Consider the following 22,268-nt stretch of genomic DNA (forward strand, 5'->3'; position numbering starts at 1 on the left):
GATGCAAATGGGGAGCAAACAAAAAGTTGCAGGAAAAGTGGGTTCAGGAGAAGGTTTTATAAAATTGGGAAAATAATCACATACTTTGTGCTAATGGAAATGATTCAGGATATAATGGACAATCAAGGACAGAGGAGAGGAGTGGGCAATTTGGCTCGAGCAATGTCCTTAGGTAAGTGGAGGGGAATTAAGATCATTTTGCAGGTGGAGAGGTTGGCGCTAGAAAGGTGTGTGGAAAGTCCAAGTTACAGACAAGGGTGTGAGGAGGTGAGGAGGTGAGGAGGTGAGGAGGTGAGGGGGTGAGGGGTGAGGAGGTGAGGGGGTGAGGAGGTGAGGGGGTGAGGGGGTGAGGGCAGATGCGGGGAGGCAGGGAGAAGTGGTGGTGAATCTATGGAAGTTCTCTTCTGATTACTCCAGCTTTGCTGCTGAAGGGGGAAAGGAGATCATCAGCAGAGGGAGAGGGACACAGCAGGAAGGCCTGAGGGGTCTGGTGTCAAGTGCCATCTGGGATGGTGGGAGAGTGCGCCGGCAAGGGGAAGAGAGGAGGATGACCTGGAAGCAAGTGAAGGCATCCTTGAAAATCGTGGGCATGAATTTGAAGTGAGACCACTCAGCATGGTTGTGTTTGTTTCCCCCAAGCAGGCATGGAGCAACTGCGGAGTCGGCTTTAACTTTGGTTGTGGTTTTGCCGAGACAGTAATCGTGAAATGAGAGGTGCAAGCGATTATGATTGACCATGGTGTTTAAATGGCATTCGAAAAAGAAAGGGTTCCATTTTAGTAAATGGGAGTATGTGAGTCGTCTACTTTGCGAAGAGTGAGCTGTCAAAGGAAAAAGTCTGAGACTCATGGCCCCAGAGCCGGCATTAATTGAGGAGGATTTAATGGAGGTGACCTTCCTCCTCATGATCTGCTTGCCAAGAGGTGTGCCATAGTGCCGAGGCTGGCAGTGGAACCAGGAAGCGAGGGGCTGTCCTATTTGACCTAAACTTGTTCTTACGCTGCCAGTAGAGCACCCCATTCACCCCAAGGACACAGCACTCCCTGCCTTATTAGCAAGCCTGGCCTCCCTGAATGTGGCCCCTGTAGTCCCCCTGACCTCACCCAGGTCTCTCAGCAGCTCCACCATGCAGCTGCCTGTCCCTGTGCTCCTGCCTCCCTTCTGTGGCTGATCTTTCCCTGCCCCGTTTGTCCTTCCTGAGATGGCAGCCCCACCTCAATTCATATCCTCCGAATCCCCTGGGATTTCTGAATCTCTGCTTCTGGCCCATACGACCAAGTCTTTGCTGTTCTGACTTAGTCAACTCTCCACTCTTCCCCACCCAACTGGTCCCTCCCATCAAACACGCGGGCTGGGCCTCGGCATACCTGCCTCACCATCCAGCCTCCTTCCTGCATAGTCAGCCCTAGAGTTTGTTGCCTCAGCCTCACCCACCCTTTGGCAGATAGTCAAGCTCTAGGCCCGTTTCCAGAATCACGATGACAATAATAACAGTAGTGACCACCACGATATAACTACCGAGTAGGTAAGAACCTAATCTCCTTTGCTCACTGCCATGGTCACGTCCCTAGAATCTAGCACAGAGCCTCATATACAGCAGGTCCAGCAGTTCTGCCTGATCCGCAGGGGGTAGGCTCCAAATCCCCAGTGGGTGCCTGAAACCGCAGATAATACCAAATCCTTTGTGTACCACGTTTTTTCCTATACATATTTATAAACTAGGCAATTTCATAGATAGGAGATTCAGTCTTACCATAGGTCTTAACAATGTCAGCATATGAGTTTTTCTTTAAGTCAAGAATTTCACCTTTTCACTTAAAGGAAACACTTTACAGCTTCTCTTTGGCATATCCGAATTGATAGCACCGCTACGCTTGTGCTTTGGGGCCATAATTAAAGAGAATAAGGGTCACCTGAATACAAGCGCTGTGATATTGCGTCAGTTGGTTTGACGGCCTAGACAGTCACTGAGTGACTAAGAGGCAGGAAGCACATATGAGTACAGTGTGGACTCGCTGGACAGAGGGATGATTCACTCCCTGGGTGGGCTGGAGCAGGAGAGCACCAGATTTCATCACACTACGTAGAAGGGCACGCAATTTAAAACTTATGCATTCTTTCTTTCTGGAATTTTCCATTTGACATTTTTAGACCACAGTTGACCATGGAAAGCAGAACTGCAGATGAGGGAGGAAGGCTACTGTGTTACTGTAAACATCTGGGGACTGACACAATAAGTGAGCATCATCTGTCGAGTGCCTAAAAGTACCAGGGATCGCACTAAGTCTTTTTCACCCACGGTCTGATTTCCATCCTGCCGACCACCTCCTTCAGTGCAGGACAGGATGCTGTCCTAATTTTATGGACACGGAAAACTAAGGTACTAAAGAGTCACATCGCCAACACGGCAGAAACAGAAGTACAACCCAGTTCTGTCTCTTTTAAACGTGCTACCTTACATGGATCGCAGCCCAGTGAGTCCCCAAGGTCCCCCTGGTCCCCCCAGCCCCCCTGCAGACAGAACAAAAGCTTGAGAGCACCCAGTCAAGCCACATGGCATGATGCATGGTATCAGAATGGCAAGTTCCTGCCTCCCAGAAATGTCTTTGGTCCCCCCCTACCCCCGCAGCTCTGGAAGCCAGGCTCCAATGGTGGCCCAGCCCCTTCAGGCACCTCTGCCCAGGGGGTGCCACGTGAGCATCTAGAGCTCTTGCAAGATCCCTAGAAATGTCTCCTACTGGTGACCACCTTTAATCCCTCCCTCCAGTTGTGAATTCCAGGCCATAATCTCACATATGAGGTGGGACTTCAGTAATTTGGCTGTCCCGATACCTGAGATGGGTGCAAAGACTGCTAGTTGTCCCCAAACATTCATTCATTCATTCTTTCTTTCTTTCTTTCTTTCTTTCCAATAGAACTCCCAAGTTTTAGAAGGGCGTGTGACTACCCAGCTTGCTATGACCCTATAACTATGTGGCAGACAACAGGATAACATCAACAGTAACAGGCTTTTTCTAAATCAGTTATTTTCAATGGGGGGTGATTCCTCCCCACCCCTGCAGAAATATCTGGTTGTCACAACTGGGTAGTGCTGCTGGGGTCTAATGGGTGGAGGCCAGGGATGCTGGTAAATATCCTACATTGCATGGGACAGCCCCTCCCTCATAAATGAAGAATTATCCAGCCCAAAATGTCAACAATGTCAAGGCTGAGAAATTCTATTCCAGATCATGCCCTTAAAAGGAATAGGCATATCCTCCTTTGGTCCTTTCCTCCAGGCTACACACTGAGAAAAATTGGAGTAAAATCCTTGGTCCTAAAAAACAGAAACCAGATACCTAGGGATGCTAGAGCCATCGTAACAGCACTAGATTGCCTATCTCCACTATTACCATGAGACAGTAATGTGCTTCTTTTGTTATAGTAGCCTAGCCCATACCGTAACCCATACAATGAATTTTAAGAGGGACCTGGACCCCCTGAAACGGCTTGCACAGTTGTCAAGCTCCAGTCCCTGCTCTTTGGCCCACACTCCCAGGCCATCGTCTAGTGCTTGTCCGAGACCGTCTCTAATCCCAGCAAGAACAGGATTTCCATTTAGGGTAATTCCTGCTCTCCTATTCTCTCTCTCTCTTTCCCTTTCTTGTCACAACTCCCTGTGGTAGGCAGAATAATGCCTCCCCAAACAGGTCTACGTTCTAAACCACTGGAACCCGTGGATGTGTTCCATGGCGAGGGGAAATTAAGGTTGTTAATAAACTGACGTAAGAAGGTTATTCGGGATCATCCAGGTAATCCCGAAGTAATCACAGAGGTCATTATAGGCATACTTTGTTTTACTGCGCTTCACTTTGTTGCATTTCATAGTACTTGCATTATTTACAAATTGAAAGCAAGGTCCCCCTTTAGCAAAAACATTACGGCTCACTTTATCGCACTGATCTGGAACTGAACCCGCAATATGTCTGAGGTATGCCTGTACGTGTAAAAGAGGGAGGTGAGAGAGGGGCAGAATCAGTGATGTCAGAGTCAGTGTTGAAAGACGCCACCGCCCACTGCTGGCTTTGAAGGTGAAGGAACGCCACAAGCCAAGGAATGCGGGTGGCCCCTAGAAGCTGGAAAAGGCAAGGAAACAGATGCTTCCCGAGAGCCCCAGAAGGAATCCAACCCTGCTGACACATGGTTTTAGCCTAAAGAGACCCATTCAGGACTTCTGACCCCCAGAACTGTAAGATAATAAATTCCCGTTGTTTTAAGCACCAAGTGTATTGCAGTTTGTTACAGCAGCCACGGAAAACAAACATTCGCTCTTTCTTCCTTTCTCCTTCTTCCCTCTATCCCTTTTTCCAAATTAGCTTCCAGGGCTCTATTTATTCTCCATGAAAGCGCGAGCCAGTGTGGAGCAGAGACTAAGGCCCTGGTTGGCCTATGTCTGGGGACTCTTTAAAAGCTCCTACCAACAGGATGGAAGGAACACCTGAGAGAAGAAATTGGCCATGCTAACCCAGAGCATGGGCTGGGTCCAGCAATTCATGCCTTCAGGACTAATTCCCTTTATGATTTGCTTCCAGAAACAAATGTTTCATCTGCACCCAAGATCCGGCAGTAAGCAGCCTAGTCCTACACTGCATGAAATCTAGGTTATTACCAGGATTGTCCGTGTTTCCAAAGGGGCCTCTGCCCAAAGCCAAGGTGATAGTCATACTAACTGGAGGTGGAATTAGCCAACCCTCTAATTCCAAAGTGTTTAGCTTTGGAACACAAAAAGTTAAACACCTTCTTGCAACACATTGTAAACATGTCAGTGTGTTTAACATGTTAACCGTCCTCTGTTCTCCTACCCACGTGTTTAGAAAAGAAACAGGTTATGATGTTTAACTAGTGAATGGATGTATGTGCTCATAGCAGCTAACACTTTTTAAACACTTGTGGATGCTTAAAATTATGATGTGTTTAAGATTTGAACACGTTTGCTTTTCTACACTCTTAATCCAATGAGTGCTGGCTACATTTTTTTTTTTCAAACAGCAAGGGCTTGTCCACCTTGCAAAGGCCGGTGTGCAGTGAGAAAGTCCTACAGCTGCCGATAGCTTTCTTTTTATTATTTTTATTTTAGCATTTTCTTTTATACATGGACCCCCTTCTCAGGGGAAAACAATAACTAGGGGAGTTTAAATGATAGTCCTTCTTTAGAGGGTGTCTAGAGAACCTTCTAGAGTGTTTTACAGGCATCAGCTGAGAGGCTTAACTGATTTCACTGTATGGTTTAGAAAACGAAAAGCAAAGAGGCTCCAGCGAACCTCCCACTAATGTCGCTCCTTCCTGCACTCACGTCCACCCTCTAGCCACACCCCACTTCCAGCCAGCCCCTCTTGAAAATGGACTTTTTTTGAAATTTTATTTTTCAATTGTAGTTGACATTCAATATTATTCTGTATTAGTCTCAGGTTAAGCACAGTGGTTAGACGATCACATACTTTACAAACTGACCCCCAATGTTTCTAGTACTCTTTTTTTAAAGACCTTATTTATTTTTAGAGAGAGGGAAGGGAGGGAGAAAGAGAGGGAGAGAAACATCAAAGTGCAGAAGAAACATTCATTGGTTGCCTCTCATGTGCCCCCCGTTGGGGACCTGGCCCACAACCCAGGCGTGTGTCCTCACCAGGAACCAAATCAGTGACCCTTCAGTTTGTGGGGTGACACCCAACCCACCGAGCAGCACCAGCTAGCGCTCAAGGACTCCTGTAAGTGGCCTTTAACTGGCCTGGGAGTCTCCCTGCCAGTGGACACCCTTCCCTAATCAGGCCACCTGGCCTCCCTTTAGTCCCTGATGCTTCCTGATCCCAGGTCTATGTTTTGGTATTGTGCAGCCATTATAAAGGTTTATGACAAATATTAATAACTTTGAAGCTATAATATTTAAAGCAAGTGGCACATTTAAATAATCTCTATTCTGAGAAAAACATATGTAGAGTAGAAACTTCTAGAAACGTGTACACCAAAACGTCAACAGTGTTTTTCGGTTAGGGTTTTTTTTTTTTTTTTGGAGGTCAGTACGACTCATTTTCTTGTAGTCAGAAATCTCTACATGTGATAACAGCACATCACCAGACTGGATAAGAGCGGTCGCAGTCACGGAGAACCACCACTCTCTGCAAGCCTGTCAGGGTGTGTGGCTGGGGGATTCCTGCTTCCTTGTGTTCCCACCCTCAGGCGTTCTTTTTCCTGGGTATTTGCCGTGAGGGAGCAGCAACCCTGCGGAAAGTACAGGAACCCATGGAAGCCGTCTTGGAAGATGAGGTTCAAGGTTAGAGATGTCATGTTGGTGGACACTCACAGGCTTCCATGCAGATCGGCCAGGAGATGATCAGAGGAAGGCGTTCAGTGTGAATACGAAAAAGTACGCCATCTTCCCAGGGGGCTGGAGCCAAGATAAAAAAAATTAAATGAAAACATCCTCAGGCAAGGGTTCCACCCCAAAGAGCTGGTTTGAGACCTCATCACCTCCAAGATGAAAGTGATCGGCAGCCCATGTGGTGGAGGCAGTGGGAAATGGGTGCATTCAAACATGGCTGCAGGAAGGGCCAACTGGTAACAGCCATGCTAAAGGAGATGGGCAGTCTGGATGAAGCTGTGGAAGTGTCTGTAGCCTGTGGCCCAGGCATTTCCTCGTGAAGACATTTATTCTAAGGTAGGAAAAATAATAATCTAAATGTCCAACTTTATGAGAGTTGCACCGTGGAGTATTATGCAGTTACTAAAAGTCACGGCTGAGAAGAAAAGAGAGGACACAACACGGCGCTAAGTTTAAAAAGCAGGGTATCAAACAGTAAATATAGCATTATCCAATTTCACAGCACATAGATGTGAAATCAAGTAAGTATATGAATAGATGTTCCTAGGAAATGCCTAACTCACACAGAAATCTTATAATGTGATAGAATAACAGGTTATTTGTAGAGTCGGAGGGAGGTTGACATGGGAAGGAAGAAATTTATCTTTGTTTTTCAGATTTTCTGCATTGTGTGTGTGTTACTCTTAACATAGGGCTTTGGCTTCCAATGTCATCATTCCAAGTAGATTCTGCAGATGGAACCCTGTGCTCCCTGGGGAGGACCCCCTTGTCCTGTTCTTCGTGGCCACACCTGCATGGTGGTTGGAGAATAACAACTTTTCGGAGGGCTACACAGATTTTGCGAGCTCCTTCCTGCTAGTTCAGGACTGGGTACCCAGGAATGGTTTTAACTATTGAATAGGCTTTGAATGCCAGGAATACGGTTCTTTTGGTAAAGTCATTTCTTCAAGTGCTTCTGAAATACTTTTGCTTCTGTTCATCCCATGTGTAAGAAACTACCACTAAAGCTCTTGCCCAGTTGTAATTTTTAAGCCTGCATGCTGTTCTTTCCCTTAGAGACTGTTGGGCTCTGCCAGAGCTCTCAGTTTAACAGCCACTGTCTTGAGGCCATCGGAAACAGCAGGCTTGGTGGGGAAGGCCACAGCCTGGTACCCACCTACGTCAGCAGGCCCAGCACTGCTGCACGGCAGAATACTAATTTCATCCTTGCCAAGTCTGGGCTTCTCAAATGCCTCTTACCCTCTGCTTCAGTTTGAGGCACAGAAGCAACTGGCGTTTTAGTGATTCTGATCACCAATTCCAATGTGCTTTGGAGGGTTTCCCACACATCCAAGGAATTCTCCAATGCCAGCCGGCTGTCCTACAATTCAACTCTATTCTGACACTACCTACCTGCAGACAGCATCAGCTAACACAGATTGAGGGCTCAGTCCTACAGGACTCCCTCCCCCTCCTCCCCAGTTTGGAGGCCAATTGCATATCCAGGTTATCACTTGTGCTTCTGACCAACTGGCTATAAATCAGAGCTTCCCATGATCCCCTTCCTTGGGTTTGATTAATTTGCTAGAGCAGCTCACAGAACTCAGGAAACCAGTTTACTCACTAGATTACCAGTTTATTACAAAGGATATTAAAGGAGATGAATCAACAGCCAGATGAAGAGACATATGGGGCAAGTATGGGGAAAGGGCACAGGGCTGCCATGCTCTCTGCAAGCACACCGCCCTCCCGAGTCTCCTCCACATTTTCACCAACCTGGAAGCTCTCCAAACTGACCTTGTGAGGTTTTATGGAAGCTTCGTATTATATCGGCATGCTTACAGATTGGCAATAGATTCAACCCCCAGCCCTTTCCCCTCCCCAGAGGTGGGGAGGGGAGGGGAGACTGAAAGTTCAGCCCTCTAATCAGTTGGTTGGTTCCCCTTGGGTGACCTACAGGCATTCTTAAAGTCCCTCATTAACATGAAAGACACCTTCATAGCTCTCACCACTTAGGAAATTCCAAGAGTTTTAGGAGCTCTGTGCCAGGGAATATGTATTTCTTATTATAAATCACAATATCACACTTTTTCAACCCAGTGAGGCTCCAAATTACCGAACTCTTGGTCAGCTTAGGTTTCAGGCTGCAGGCAGCGGAGCAGCACCTTAGTGAAGCCACATCCCTTCCCTCCACTTCGGCAGACCAGTTTATGCTGACCTGATTTCACCAACCCTTCCGAGATGCAGTTAGGGCAATGAGATACAACCCAACACACACCGCCCTCTGAGCCCCTCTCGGCACTCCAGACTGCTGCCACCTCAGACCGCGTGTGTTCTCTTCCAAAACCAGCCATGGTTTGATCAAATGTTTTGCCACATCCAATGGGCGTCATTCGGCAGTACCTGAGTCCTCACTGACTGGGACCTCGACTTCCTTTTGGAACAAGGCAGGGTGTGTAGCAAAGCACACACATCCCAAAGCTTGCTGGCTTTGCTAGTTGACTACCTTGCAGGGGACAAGCCTCACCTGGCTGTGTACATTCTGTAAACTGAAACTGCCAGCCTCATTATCATATGAGACATCCTTAATAATTTCCTGGTCAATGTTCCTAGAGAGAGGTCTTCTCCATATTTAATGCCTGTCTCAACAATTAGCAAACAGTGGATGGACTTAGCTGGGTTAATCACATCATGTACTGTGATCGCGGTGTCTGCACACAGCAGGTAGGCCCACTGATTCCTCATGGGATCCCACTGAAATGTCAAAGGCTAACTTAGTGGTGGGTGCAGAAGCTCGGTGCTCAGGATAAGGGAAAATAAAAATGTCTCCCAACTCCCCATTTCCTAAGGTCCGACCAGAATGATGATGTTTTCCCCACAACCCCAGACAGGACGTGGCAAGTCCGGCACAACAACCCCGGTGGGTGATGCTGTCTCTGTGTGTCTGACCAGGTCTACCAGCCCTGCTCACTTCACTCTCCCCTCATTGGTGCTGACCCTCACTCATCCCATAGCTGAAGAGATGAGTCTACGTTTCTAAGACAAGTGATGACATGGGTGACAAAAGCCTTGCACGGTTGGAGAAGCCAACTCCTGACACCCAGAGTTCCTTTAGCATTGTCATCTCCCAGGCCCGGTCCTTCCTAAAAGACCACAGCGGTGGAGTGGGTGAGCAGGAGGCCGGATGAGCCAACTGCCCACGGAGTGGGATCTGAGTGCAGGGACACCAAAATGCTCCCTTGCTCTGCTCTTCAAGTCTCTCTTGGCCCTGCAGACTCCACGGTCTCCCATTAAGGTTTCCGTTCCTTTGAATTAACAGGTTTCCTCTCTTAAGTATCTATGCCCAGGCGAGGCAGCTGCTGTGTTCTGGGAGTACCCACAGGGAAGACACGGCACCTCCTCACTCCTTCTCCAGCCTCTGCTCATCCCTTTGCTTATTCCCAGCTCCTGTCCCTGATACACTTCCAGATAATGCCTCTCCCTACTCAGCCCAATCCCTGGGACCCCTCCCCCTCCCATTCACCCTCTCCGAGGGAAGTTAATCTACTCATCACCAAACACCTCAGAAGGGCTGAATCAACAGCTACTTCCCAAGAGGAAGGGGGCAGGGCACTAGAAAACTCTGAGCAGGGGCGAGAAAGATGCCCTCCACTGTACTCCTGGCTATAAGGGCTGCCATAGGGCCTGCCCAGGTTCCCCTGTTCTTCACCTTCTTCCTCCAGGTCCTGATCCAAAGTCCATTCTCAAGGATTCTGCCCATCTCAGACTATGAGCTCTTGGAGAGGAGATACAGGGCCACTCCCCGCACAGGGCCAGACACAAATCATAGTTTAAAGGTGACCGAGGAAGGGAGGAGGACAAGGGAAAGAGGGGGAAGAGGAAGGGGAAGGACAGTGGCCTCTCAGTCCAGCTCTGGGGCTTTCTTTGTTCATGCTAAAGCCTAAGGAGGTTACCCCAGGACCACTTGGGTCCTCATCCCTCTCCCCACCTGTGGCCGCGCCGTCTGGCCACCATCAGTTAGCAGAGAACTTCCTGTGCGCTCACAGCCAGCCTGGACTCACAGCGTGCTGGCACTGCGGCGGTGCGCTGCATGTGCACCGGCCCTGGGCACACACCTCCACTACACACTGCTCCTTCTCTCACTTTCCTGTGGCAGCTAATGGGCTCTCACTGCAGGCTTGATTGATTGGGTGACAGGGTGGCCAGGGGCTCAGGCACCCTGGTGGCTCTTGCCGAGGAAAGGGGAGTCCAGGGCACATTCCAACCCTGTCAGCGCTGGCTCAGCCCCTTCGTGGTGTAAAATCTCACGCCTGGAGCCCTGTAAGCCTTGGTGCCAGCTGCAGTTTTATTGGTGGTCTGTGACTTCAAAGGCCTCTCTTCCCGCACGGCGGAGCCAGGCAGGCTGCAGAGCAGAAGGCCTGTGCCCGGGCACGGGGAAGTCCCCCTAGACCTGCACCCAGCCTCTCCCCCACCTGCCCTACCTCTTTCTTTTCTTCACAAATACTACTTCCCACCTCACTGTGTGACCACAGCAGCATGGAGAAGAGTTGTGCTGGTTTAGGAGACTGTATGTCCTAGTTTGTAGATGTAATACTTGTGACCAAACATCTGTTCAATGTCCTAACACTTTTTCCTATAGAAAACCCCTTCAGTGACAAGACAGGAGGCTGGCTTGAGGTCTGGGTAACCTGGGCGTCCACTTGACATATCTGTGCCTCGTCTGTTCAGGGTGGTAACACGGAGGCCTGGCTGCCTGCCTCACTGTTCTTCAGGGGCTTAAAGAGGTCAAGTATGGGGAGCAGGCAGAACCTCCCTCCTGTGGCTCAGTCTGCACTCCTGGCATCCCGCTCTGGCAGTCCGGAAACTCAATAAAGTGTCTAAGAGACACTCTGGGTTTGGGTTTTGAATCTCAACTCTGACATTTTTCAGCTGAGTTACCTCGGGAGAGTTTCCCGACTTCTCTGTGCCTCCGGTTCCTCATCGGGATTAGTTAATATGGATGAAGTACTTGACTAGTCCCTGTGCTCAGTGGATGCTGTAGAAGTGTTTGCTTGTCATCACCACACAGAAACCTCGTCTGGCTCGTTGGTTCCACGTAAATAGGCTTGTCTGCCAGAGAGAGGACAAGTTCCTGGTGCTCTTCCCTTGTCTCACAACCCAGGTGGGCGCACAGGCGCACACCCAGTGGCAGCAAGAGCAGCCCAGGGCTCAGATGCTGCTCTACCTTCTGTTTGCTAAGTGAAATCGGACAAGTCATGAAACCCCTGCAAAATAGCTTCCTCACTTATAATAAGGAGCTAAGAACAACATGCCTCCCAGAGCAGTTTAGAATTTACATGAAATTTAAGGAAAGCTACCAGTAAATATCAGTGAAGGTCAGGGCCTGGCTTATAGCAGGCATGTAACGAATGTTCTAGTCCCTGGGCTGGGCACACAATAGCTCACTAAACTACTGAGCTGGCTTGAGGTCAGTTACGAAGAATGTGTGTTAAACTGGGAGGTCCCATCAAGTCACAGACCCCTCTTCCACCACTGGCCACACCTCCCATTGTGCCACATTTAGAACACACTTAGACTCCAAGTGTGCTAGGTGGACCAGTAGGACTGACCCCCTGAAGGGCAGGGACTGCGTCTTCTCCCTCACACTTGCCAGCAGCTGGTCTGGCTCTGTACAAACGATGCAAGGCACAGCCCAGCAGAAGTGGCCCTGGCTGCCTGAAATCCTGCCCAGAAGAAAATTATTGAGAGAAAGCTGAAGAAGGAAAAGCTGCTCTCAAACATATCCGGAATCTTGCTGGAGATGGAAACTAACAGGGATGGAAACATGACAGCAGAAAAATACAGACCGTTTTGAAGTCTGCCCACCTGGGAGTCAAGCCACATTGAAAATCAATAAGGCATCAAGGCTGGGAGCTCGGAGAGCCAACTGGATACCTGCTTGTGACTCCTTTAAACAGGAACCTTTGAAGTTGCAGACGACCAATAAAAACACAGCTGGCATTTACAGCTTCAACTCCTCCTGCCTTTGCTTTTCCCCAAGTTTCTAAAGCTTACTGCCAGAGTCACCAGGGCTGGAATGTTGTCAAGGACAGTGGCTCCTGGCATGCATTGGCCAGTGATCGGCAATTAACTGTAGGCACACTGGCACCTTCCCAGGACAACCCTGTCTTGGGCTCTGGCCAGCACAGGCCGTAGCTGAAATCCCCCAAAACACTAGTAAGGTAAGCTCTGTTAGAAGCAGTCTAAGTCATGGCCAAGTGAGCCACGGGGAAGCTCTTGTTGTATGGGATTCCTCCACTCCGTGTAGTGTGTTCTCTCATCTACACCCTCATTCTGTGCTCTCTTTTTTAAGACCTGTAACACCTGGAGAGGGATACGCCTGCTGGAATGATTCATTCCCTCAAAAGACAGAGCAATCAAAGCAGAACAGGATCAGGCAACTAGTTTAGAAGCCACAAAAGTTATAGTCAGAGGGCCCTAGAACCTGGTTCCCAGCCTGACGCCAAGGGCTTAAGATGCTGAAATTAAGGCTCTTTTCACTTTTCGACTTGTCCCTCCCAGGAAATTCTGTGACCTTACTCTTCATTCAATAAGCACATGGGTTCTCAGAACCGGGGGCTCATGGGCCACTCAGGGGGACAGGATTTACAGACATAAAACATCCAACAAAAAAAGCTACAAAGCAGTCTTGGAACAAATGGGAGATATTACACCATACAACAAATACGGACAATGTCAGGACTAATGACCAAGCTGAGCTAATGTCAATAAACACAGAACTATTAGGAAATTCATTAATCAAGGTCTTGTTTATACTCCTATTTGTCAACCAAATTATTTGTTTGACTTGTGGCCTCCCTGGTTTATTACGGTCATTTCTGTCATCAGCCGATCTGGGCTGCCGGAATTTCACACACAGGTGGGGCCTGGGTGCATCTCAGGTATGTCGTCTCGGTCCGCCTTCTCAGAGAACCAGAGCTCTCCTCCAGGGCCAAGGTCTGTCTTCAGTTAACACATAACTGCTCTTTATAACCCAGTGGATCTCAGGGCTTTAATAAATCGATTCGCTAATCACTATTTCCTGTTTCCAGAAGTTGACCTCTGAGGGACGCCCCTGCTCTTCAGGGATTGTCTTCAGAAAGAAATTAAGGGCTAAAAACACCACAGCAGGGCGAGTGGGGGCTCTTAGCTCTCTGAGAACTCCTGGGTCCGTTTGAAGCTGAATTTGGTGTTGACCGGCCCTCTCTCATGGCCCCCTCCCGCCCCCGACCCCATCTGTTCACTTGGCTCATACCCACCCCTCCCCGTGCCTTTTCCCAGCCCCTGCTGGGAACTTTTCAAGTTCCTCCAGAAAGCCTCCCCCTGACCAAGTGAACCAAAAAAGGATGTGTCCCATCTCTGGCTTTTGGCCACTTCAGTCCCAGTGATGTCTCTGCTCTGTTGCCTTGGCACTCTTCCTACATGGCTTTGGAACTGCGCGTTTCTGCTAGAAACTACGGTGTAAATTCTCTGAGGACGAGCCAACCGTACGTGTCTCCACACCTCTGCATCCTCTCTCCCTGGCCCCATGCCCCCACCACGCCCCCACCACCACACGCGTGCACTCACACAGGTACACGTGCAACGCTGACCAACAGAGGGAACTCAGTACAGCTGCCAGTCTCATTAGGGGTTTTTGCCTCCTGCAGTCCCCTGTTTAAGGCCCACCCACAAGCAAATAGGGAATGATAATCTCTTTACTGGCACGGAGCAACTGCCTTCCCTACTTTCATCTCCTAAATTGAACTAATTTCTGGGGTTTCCACCTTCTCTGAGGCAGTGCTTCCTGTTTGGGAAGCAAATGTCAAATGGTTTCTCCATCCAAACTGACAGATCACAGTAGGTTTGGGGGCAGCAGGCAGGGAAGCCCGCCTTATAAAACGTGGACATCCTTTATGACTTTGAAGGCCAACGGGTGAAGGTCTTGTGGGGAGTGGGCTGAAGGGTCGGATTTCTCCAGAATTACTCAGAGTAATATCTATCCTCAGCAGTCACCCTATGAATTCTGACACATCTCAAAAAGCAGGAGTCTGGAAAAAGTGGTCAGAATTTCTTACCTTCTGTCTGCAAAAAGCTACTGTGCAGGCTGGTCCTTTGTAGTTTGGGGTTTCCCGTCCCTCCCTTTAAATCAAACCATCTTGGAAAAATCAGAAAGCAGATGCACCCATAATTGAATTTGGCAAGGGCAACAGAAACCTCGTTATAGGTGTTACAGGCCCTCGCACCCCAATTAACCTGGGGGGGGCGGAGGGACTGTGGGTTTCTCTGCACAGATGTCTGGGTGGGAGACCCTCGTGGGCAGGAGGTATAGGTGCCTGGAGACCCCCCTGTACACGAAAGGCCTGGCCCCTCGCCCAGCGCTGGCATGAATACCTCTCCGAGCTCAGAGACTCGTCCTGGGGAGCTCGTGGGCTCCACCATCTCTGGTGGACCCCAGGCTGCTGGGCCGCGTGCCCACCTGAGCGTAGACTGACCCGCTCTGTGCCGACAGCCACAACCTGGTGCCGAATTTTACTATCCGTCGTTTACCATTCTGACGGGAAAACAAATTTAAAACACCTGGAAATTTATGTCTCTGATGGGTCGAGTCTAACACTGTTCCATTATATTAAATAATCCAGGCTGTGCGCTTCAAAGGCCGTCCGCCTCCGGGAGGCCGCTGGGGCGCAGGGTCTTGTTAACGGCGTGGCCCCGCACCGGGACCTGGCGACCGAAACCCCGCACCTGCGTCCCACCAGCCGGGAGCCGGAGCCCGGGCCGAGTTTGCAGCCGGAGACGCCGGCCTCCAGAGCCCGTCCTTCGGGCTGCACAGCGCCCTTGACCTTGGGCGCTGGCCTTCCCTTCCGGCCGGCTCTGCACTGTCAAACGGGATCACCATTTGCACCGACCTGGGTTCAGAAGGTTGAGGTTTCCTTTCTCCGGGCGCAGTTCACTGTCTCACTCACTGGGGGCCCAGGTTTCCTGGCCTGCTTACCCGGAGTTGATGGTGGGCAGCTGTGCGCGCGCCACGCCCCTCCTCCCAACGTGCCCCTCTCCCCACTTACCAGCAAAATGGGATTCACTGGCTCAGTCTCAGAAACTCCAGGCGGAGAGAAGGCTGGGGTTGGGAGGAACACCCAGATGCTGAGATTGGGTGGCCAGAGGGGGTCCGAAGAAACTGAGAAAATAGGACCAAACCGGCCTCTTCAAAGCTGGAGCGGCTGAGGCTGGGGGTGGGGAAAGGGTGCCTCAGCATCCTGGGACCATCCAGGGAGGAGCCCCCTGCGCTGACGGGGCATGGGGTGGGGCTGGGGCTGAGGACCACCTGCCGGAAGCTGGGCAGGGAGGACAGGGAGTTAGCTGCGCTTGGAGCCTGAAACCTACACACTGCGTATGGGTTCACACACCGTCTTCCTGGGAAACCTCCAGAAAGTCCTAGAGGGGTGGAGATGGGCTCTAAGATATCCTCACCCTGTGCTGAAGGCTGTGACGTTTCTCAGCACTTGTGCTCCACCTGCAAAGCCGGGGTAAAGCCTCCTGCTCCTCCTACATGCAGTACTGTGAGGACCAGAGGGGAAGTTTCCTGAAAGCTCGTTGTAAACTTCAGATTATAAACGAGGTCATGATATTGCAGTTGGAAAAAGGGAGGCTGGAAGCCTTGTACCCCTAAACCTCCCCCCTCCAAGCAGAAGCCGTTGGAGGAAGGTGCTCTCACTCCCAGCTTCTTTGCTGTCCCCTCATCCTGCAGGTCAGCAGGGCCTGCTCCCCTCCTCCCCGCATCTCCTCTTAAGTGTCTCTGCGAAGCTCTGGCTCCTTCCCAGGGTCCCTGGTGCCACCCCACTCAGGCACAGCACCAGGGCATGGAGAGAACGTCTCTTCTTTGTGCAACTCAACGGTTTACCAGAACAGGTTTGCTCACTGGTGTCACAGCTGCCACTATATGGATACAAGTCACTAATCCAGACCACTTCAGAGTCTGACACTGCCTCCGTTGAACTGTGGCCTCAAGTGAACGTGACACTTCACCTCCTCAGTCTCGTCACTTTGGAAATGAGGGCATCGGGCTGCCTTCTCTGACGCCCTCCGGCTCCTGCAATGGTCCATAACCTCCGCAGCTCATTGCCAATCCGAAACATCAGGCATTTGCTCTGTTTAGAAAACACACGTACAATGGGTGCAACTGACAGACTTGGAGAGTTTGTTCCTTGCTTATAGAGTAACGATGATGTTTTCCCTTTATTGCAGCTGAGTCCCATGTGCTGGCACAGGAGGGCACTTCACCACCCCTTGAGGGAAGTGAGGCAGGCACTCATGTCACTGCGTTACCGGTCAGGCGTCTGGCACAAGTACCGCTGGACAAAAGCCCTGTCAGCCACGTCTTCTGCGCATCTGCCGGGGTCTCACTGCCACCCCGTGTTGCTGTCAAATGTTTTCTCTCCAGCTGTAATCAAGCTTGTATATACCACTTGCTCATTCGGGAATTTTATTTTCAATGTAAAGGCATATATTGTGATCCCTATGATGACATAAAGAGAAAATGCATGACATAAACTCCTGTTTGAAGCATATTCTCAACTTTGAAAAAGTGTGTATGTCACACTCACATAGAATAAAATAATCAAAATAAAATACATCAAAGTATCAACCGTGGTTATCTCTGGACAGTGGAAGTGTGATTAATTTTTTTTTCATTTTACCTTTCGATACATTTTAAGACCTTTAAAATGGGTATGTGTTCATTTGCATTTTAAACATGATATTTTAAAAATAAGACTTTTGGTTTGACAAACTGTGCAGAATGCTTCCGCTCGGCCCCACCAGCGCCATTGTGAGTTTCAAAATGGCGCCCATCCTGCCGGGAGTGGCAATTACGAAGGGAGACCTGTGGTTTAGCACCCCAAGCAAAGCCCCAAATTAATGGCTGTTAGCCATTACCATGGCCGATTTCTCAGGGATCACTCCAATTAGGATCTTCTCCATGGCTTACAACGCCCGCCCTCTGACTTCAGACAAGGAGCATCTGTGGCACAGCTGGAGCAGCTGGGTTGGAAAATCAATCACTGCCCAACAACTGTGCAACTGATGGCCCATCAATCAGAAACATAAGGCATTTGCTCCGTTTATAAAGCACACACATTCTCTTATGAACCTGCAAATGCAATAAGCAGCCCCAGCAACTCCAATCCTGAGAAATGGCAGCGCCAGTCACCCCTGCCTGTGCACCGTCACAGACTGGCACCACCCAATGAAGCACTACTCTTGCAAGAGTCCCAGAAGGCCTGTGGACCCTCATCCACTAGCCCTGAAAGCCCCTTCCCATCCTCAGGGCCCCTGAGCCCTGCTGATGCCCACACTCAGGCTGGTTTGGAGAGTTTTATTGGCCTGGCAGCCAGTCATGCTGTAATTCTCTGAGAACGCAACAGTCCTTAAATTTCTTTGAGACCTTCCAAAATGGCCATTTCCTCCTTCCTTTCTCTTCTTTTTTTCTTCCTGCCCCTTACTCCCTTCCTTTTCTCCTTCTTTCCACCCTCCTAACCTTCAACCATCACAAGAGAAATATCTTTTCTCTAGAGCATGGTCAGGCAATGACCAGATCTATGGAACTTGTACACCCAAGCGCCCACGTTGAGCTGACTTCTGGCGTGAGTTTACTTTCTCGGCATCCAAAAGAGTTTGCAACCACACTTGTGTGAGACATGCCTCACAGATTTCAGAGGTGCTTAGTGAGTATGTTCCGAGTAAACATCTGAACAAAAGAACTCATACCCAAGTTTGTCCACTTGGACAAGCACCAAAGCCACTCTCTTCCCTACAGAACATCCCGATACTATGTCTGGCCATGTGTCCCTCGCAAGCCTCGGAAGTAAGGCGATAGTCATTGTGCTTTGGTCCTGAACCGGGGCAGAAAAATAGCACTGCCAATGTCTGTGGTCCCTACTAGAATCATCTAATATGTTCTTCTGCAGATAATAACAATGAGGGTGAACATGATATACTTCTTTGTGATTTGTAGATGAATCCATTTGATCCTAAAAATCTTATTCAATTAATACCACCCTTACCAGTACGTATGGGGGAACGGTAAGGAAACTAATGGGAAAAGATGTGTAGTGAGTGATGGGCATGACACCATGCCACACCCTTTTCAAATGTGAGCTTGTTTATTCCCCAGGACAACCCTGCAGAATGCAGCATGTGTGTATAACTAGCCCCCCATTACAGATATGGAATGAAGGCTCAGAACGGGAAAGGAATCAGAGAGGTTGCAAGGTATACCGGGGTCGTGTGGCAAATGATGGAATGAACTGGATGTCAGCCCAGGACTTCAGACTCCGTATCCTTCAAACATTCCCATAATAGTTTAGCGACACAAAGTATGGAAGGGCATAGTTCTTAGAGACACACGAGCTTTCCTGGTTGGTTGATGGTCTGGAGCTCAGGACTTATTTTCAGCACAGACAGGTGGACCAGAAAACCCCAGAATGACCCAATTTGAAGCCCAAACTCACCCCGGGAATAGTTCCCCATGATCTACCCTAGTCCAGCTCAGACCTGAGGCTGGAGCTTGGGGTTCTGTGGACACCGTTACCTGCATATGCAATGTCAAGCCGTCTCCTCTCAGTCCCTGCCCTGTCGCCAGAACTGCAGGCTCTAATTGCTCCTAAGGAGGGAGATGCTTCCTGCCTACCCTGACTGGGAGAAAGAAAGGTTCAGCTGCCTCTGCCTGTGGCTGTAGGAGCCTTCTGCGAGCAAGGAGCACAGGCCTTCGTGTGGGCAGGAAGGAGTGCTATAGTGGACCCCATCCCATTCTGAGACAGTAACAGTGGGATTACTGCAGCGCCAGGAAACCCCAGGCAGCAGAACCAGACTGCCAAACCACACCGTGCCTGGGGGTGAGTTGTGAATCAACCGGGCAAGCAGCGCACAGCGAGCCTGACTGGGTTAACGGTGTGCAGAAAGAATCACTGTAGTGAGCAGTGATTGAGCATGTACATGCCAGGCAGGAGGGTGATTGAAGTTTTCCATGTGTTTCCCAGGGAAGAGATGAGGCCCACTGGGGAGAAGCTAAAGGGAGACAGATCTCAGGTTGTCAAGGGAAGAACACAGCTACGCAGAGATATAGAAGGCTGCCTCGCAGGGCAGTGGCCCCTTGTCACCGGAGGTATTCAAAGGTAGAGGGGACAATCTCTTGCTGTGATGAGAGAGACAGAATCATGAAATGGAGCAGCGGAGGGTAAGAGCCAAAGATTTTCAATGTCCTTTTCAGTGAAGAGGTTTCTATGATTCTGCTTCATGTTTTAGTCATATGCCTCCTTTCTTCCATCCTTCAAACCAAGCACTCGCTAACATTTTCCAGCTCTTCTTGGAAAATGCACTGTGCCAGAAGTTCCTTGAGGGGCAGGGACATGAGGCCTCCTTTCCTCTGTATCTGCCCGCAAAGCTTCAAGCCCATGCCCTAGAACTTCCTGTAGACATGGTGTTGTTAGTGCCTGCTAGTGCAGGGCTTCCTGCTCTCCGAATCATAGCAACATTAGGTAAAATATAAGTTGAGAAAGTTACAAGGACACAGTTTCAATAGCTAAAAACCAGATAAGCTCCTCTGAGGATCTGAAACCAAATAGAAAGGCAGCAAATAGGAGGAAGCTCAGCGCTGGAAGGAGAGCAGGACGTAAAAGTGTCTCCCAGAGGCAAAGAGTTGGAGCCAGACTCACCGTCTGCAACTAGGGCTTGGGAGGGGGCTGCCCTTCCCATGAAATGAGATGGAAAGTAAGCCAAGGCTCTGATTTATCTGGGGGAGCGGGGTGAAACAGCGCAGCCTCGCGGCCAGGGCCCAGCCCAGCTGCCCATGGGCTCAGGACTGGAGACCTGAACTACAAACACTAAGCCTGGGCCTAGACATGATTACTGGATGCTGCTGGGATCCCTGCAAAACTGTTTAACAGAGGGCTAAGTGCAGAGAGGGCGAGACCGGGCGAGACAGAACGAGAGAGCGAAACTCCATTCCAGATAAGCCTGCGGAAAAAAAATTCCAAGCACGTGAGGAAAACTGACCCTCTGAGAAAAAGCCTAAAAAAGAGCAATAATCAGGAAATGAATTTACTCCAAATGAAATGAAAATAATAGAGAAAGCTGAGAACAAGTTTAGAATAAGTATATTTAGGTAAAGGGGGTAAAAGAAATAAACAAAAAATAGCAATTATATTTTTTAAAATTATAAAACAGAGAAGTAATAAGAGAGGAATAAACAAAACTGAAATCTTAGAAATAAAAATATAGTTGAAGAAATAAAAAATGTAATAAAATAAATTCTACATGGGATTCAGTTAGAGAAATAAACTGGAAGATAGTACTGAGGCATTTGTTCATAATATTGCATAGGGAGAAAAAATAGGTAGATGGATGGATAGATAGATAGATAGAGATGCAGTTTAAAGACCTGAGGACAGAGTGAGAGGCTCAAACATATATTTGATAGAAGCTCCATTAAGAGAAAGAATAGAAGGGCCCCGGCCAGGTAGCTCAGTTGGTTAGAGCATCATCCCAGTACACCAAGGTTGTGGGTCCTATCTCCGGTCAGGACGCATACAAGGACCAACCAATGAATGCATGCATAGGGAGAACAACAAAATTGATGTTTCTCTCTCCCTCTCTCCTTCTCTCTCCCTTTCTCCCTCTCTCCCTGCCTCTCTCTCTCTCTCTCTCTCTCTCTCTGAATCAATAAATTTAAAAACAATTTTTTAAGGGTAGGAGGAATAACATAAAGAGGCGATGAGGGGAATTTCCCAAAGTCCAAGAGCTGGGACTCCTCAGATTGAGAGCCACCCCTGAGTGTGGGATACTCAGGGTACAGAGAAATGCCTGGACACGCCACAGTGAACTGCAGACCGTGCAGAGCCCCGCTGGAACTCAGGGAATACTACGAAAGGCGCAGGCCTAGAAGTGGTAACTTCTCTAGAACAAGGAGCAAAACCGGCCCCAACACCACACACCAAGAGGAGCTGTTGCCCTCATCCTCGGCACTCGGCCAGCCCTGCGCATGGAGACGGCCCGTTCACCTGCAGCCCCGGGGAAACCAGGTCTATCACCCTCCCCTGCACACCGCCGGCCAACAAGTGCTTTGTAACAGCTTTCAGAACCACAGCAGCTCTTTCTGGCATTTGTGACGAATATGGAGTCCAGAACTTTCTGTTGCTGAAATAATGTCTTTCCTGGTTCCCGAAGAAACGGGTCTTTTGGAAGGCATTGGACTCCTTCCCTTGCTATTGACAACTGCTGTTTTTCTTTACTTTGTAACTTTCCATTTTCCCACAGTATGTCACTCTGGAAAAAATGTGGACATGGGGTTTCACATGTTTGAGACAGAGAGCAAACTCCCACTGGAAAAACTGAAATCTGCAACCTGGAGCCCCAAGCCTGAGTCAGACTTTCCGCTGAATCAAGATCTCTACATGCAACTTGAGAGGCAAAATTGAGTCGTACTGTTCCAGCAAATCGCTGTAGCCATTCCGAGCGCTACTCCTGGCTCCTTGGCTGGATCACAAACTGATGCAGAGGCAAACTTAATTACCTGTCAGGAACTAAATAAAAGGTTGGCTTCATCAAATACTCCCAGCGTGCAGGGCAGCTATGAAAACAAGCCCACACTCAATTGATTCGCTGTTTACAGAGGCCCAATGTGGCGCCGAGACACACAAGTGAAGCTTTTGGAAGTTTAAATATTCTTTGATGCATTTGTCGACTGCTCCCTCTTCCTCAGCTAGGTTCAAAGCTGCTGCCCACCCCCAAGAGCTCTTGCTTCTGTTCCCAAAACATAACCCATAATCTTTCCTTTCCAAATGGATGCTAAGGCAAGCCCCACCCCATTAGCTCATCTTCATCAGAAGGCTCATCTCTCCCAGGGAAGAGCCTGTTTTCC

The 22,268-nt window shown here is 49.3% G+C and overlaps 1 long non-coding RNA gene across 1 annotated transcript in view; it reads right to left on the minus strand.

Moving 5' to 3' along the window:
• The window catches only part of LOC139440964 (uncharacterized), a 99,291-nt gene extending 83,939 nt beyond the window's left edge, over positions 1–15,352 (minus strand). The window contains exon 1 of the long non-coding RNA XR_011651295.1: positions 15,262–15,352. This is a non-coding gene — a long non-coding RNA (uncharacterized lncRNA). The remainder of the gene's footprint in view (positions 1–15,261) is intronic.
• Positions 15,353–22,268: the final 6,916 nt, after the last annotated feature.

The sequence above is a fragment of the Desmodus rotundus genome, chromosome 5 (assembly GCF_022682495.2).
Source record: "Desmodus rotundus isolate HL8 chromosome 5, HLdesRot8A.1, whole genome shotgun sequence".
Lineage (NCBI taxonomy): Eukaryota > Metazoa > Chordata > Mammalia > Chiroptera > Phyllostomidae > Desmodus > Desmodus rotundus.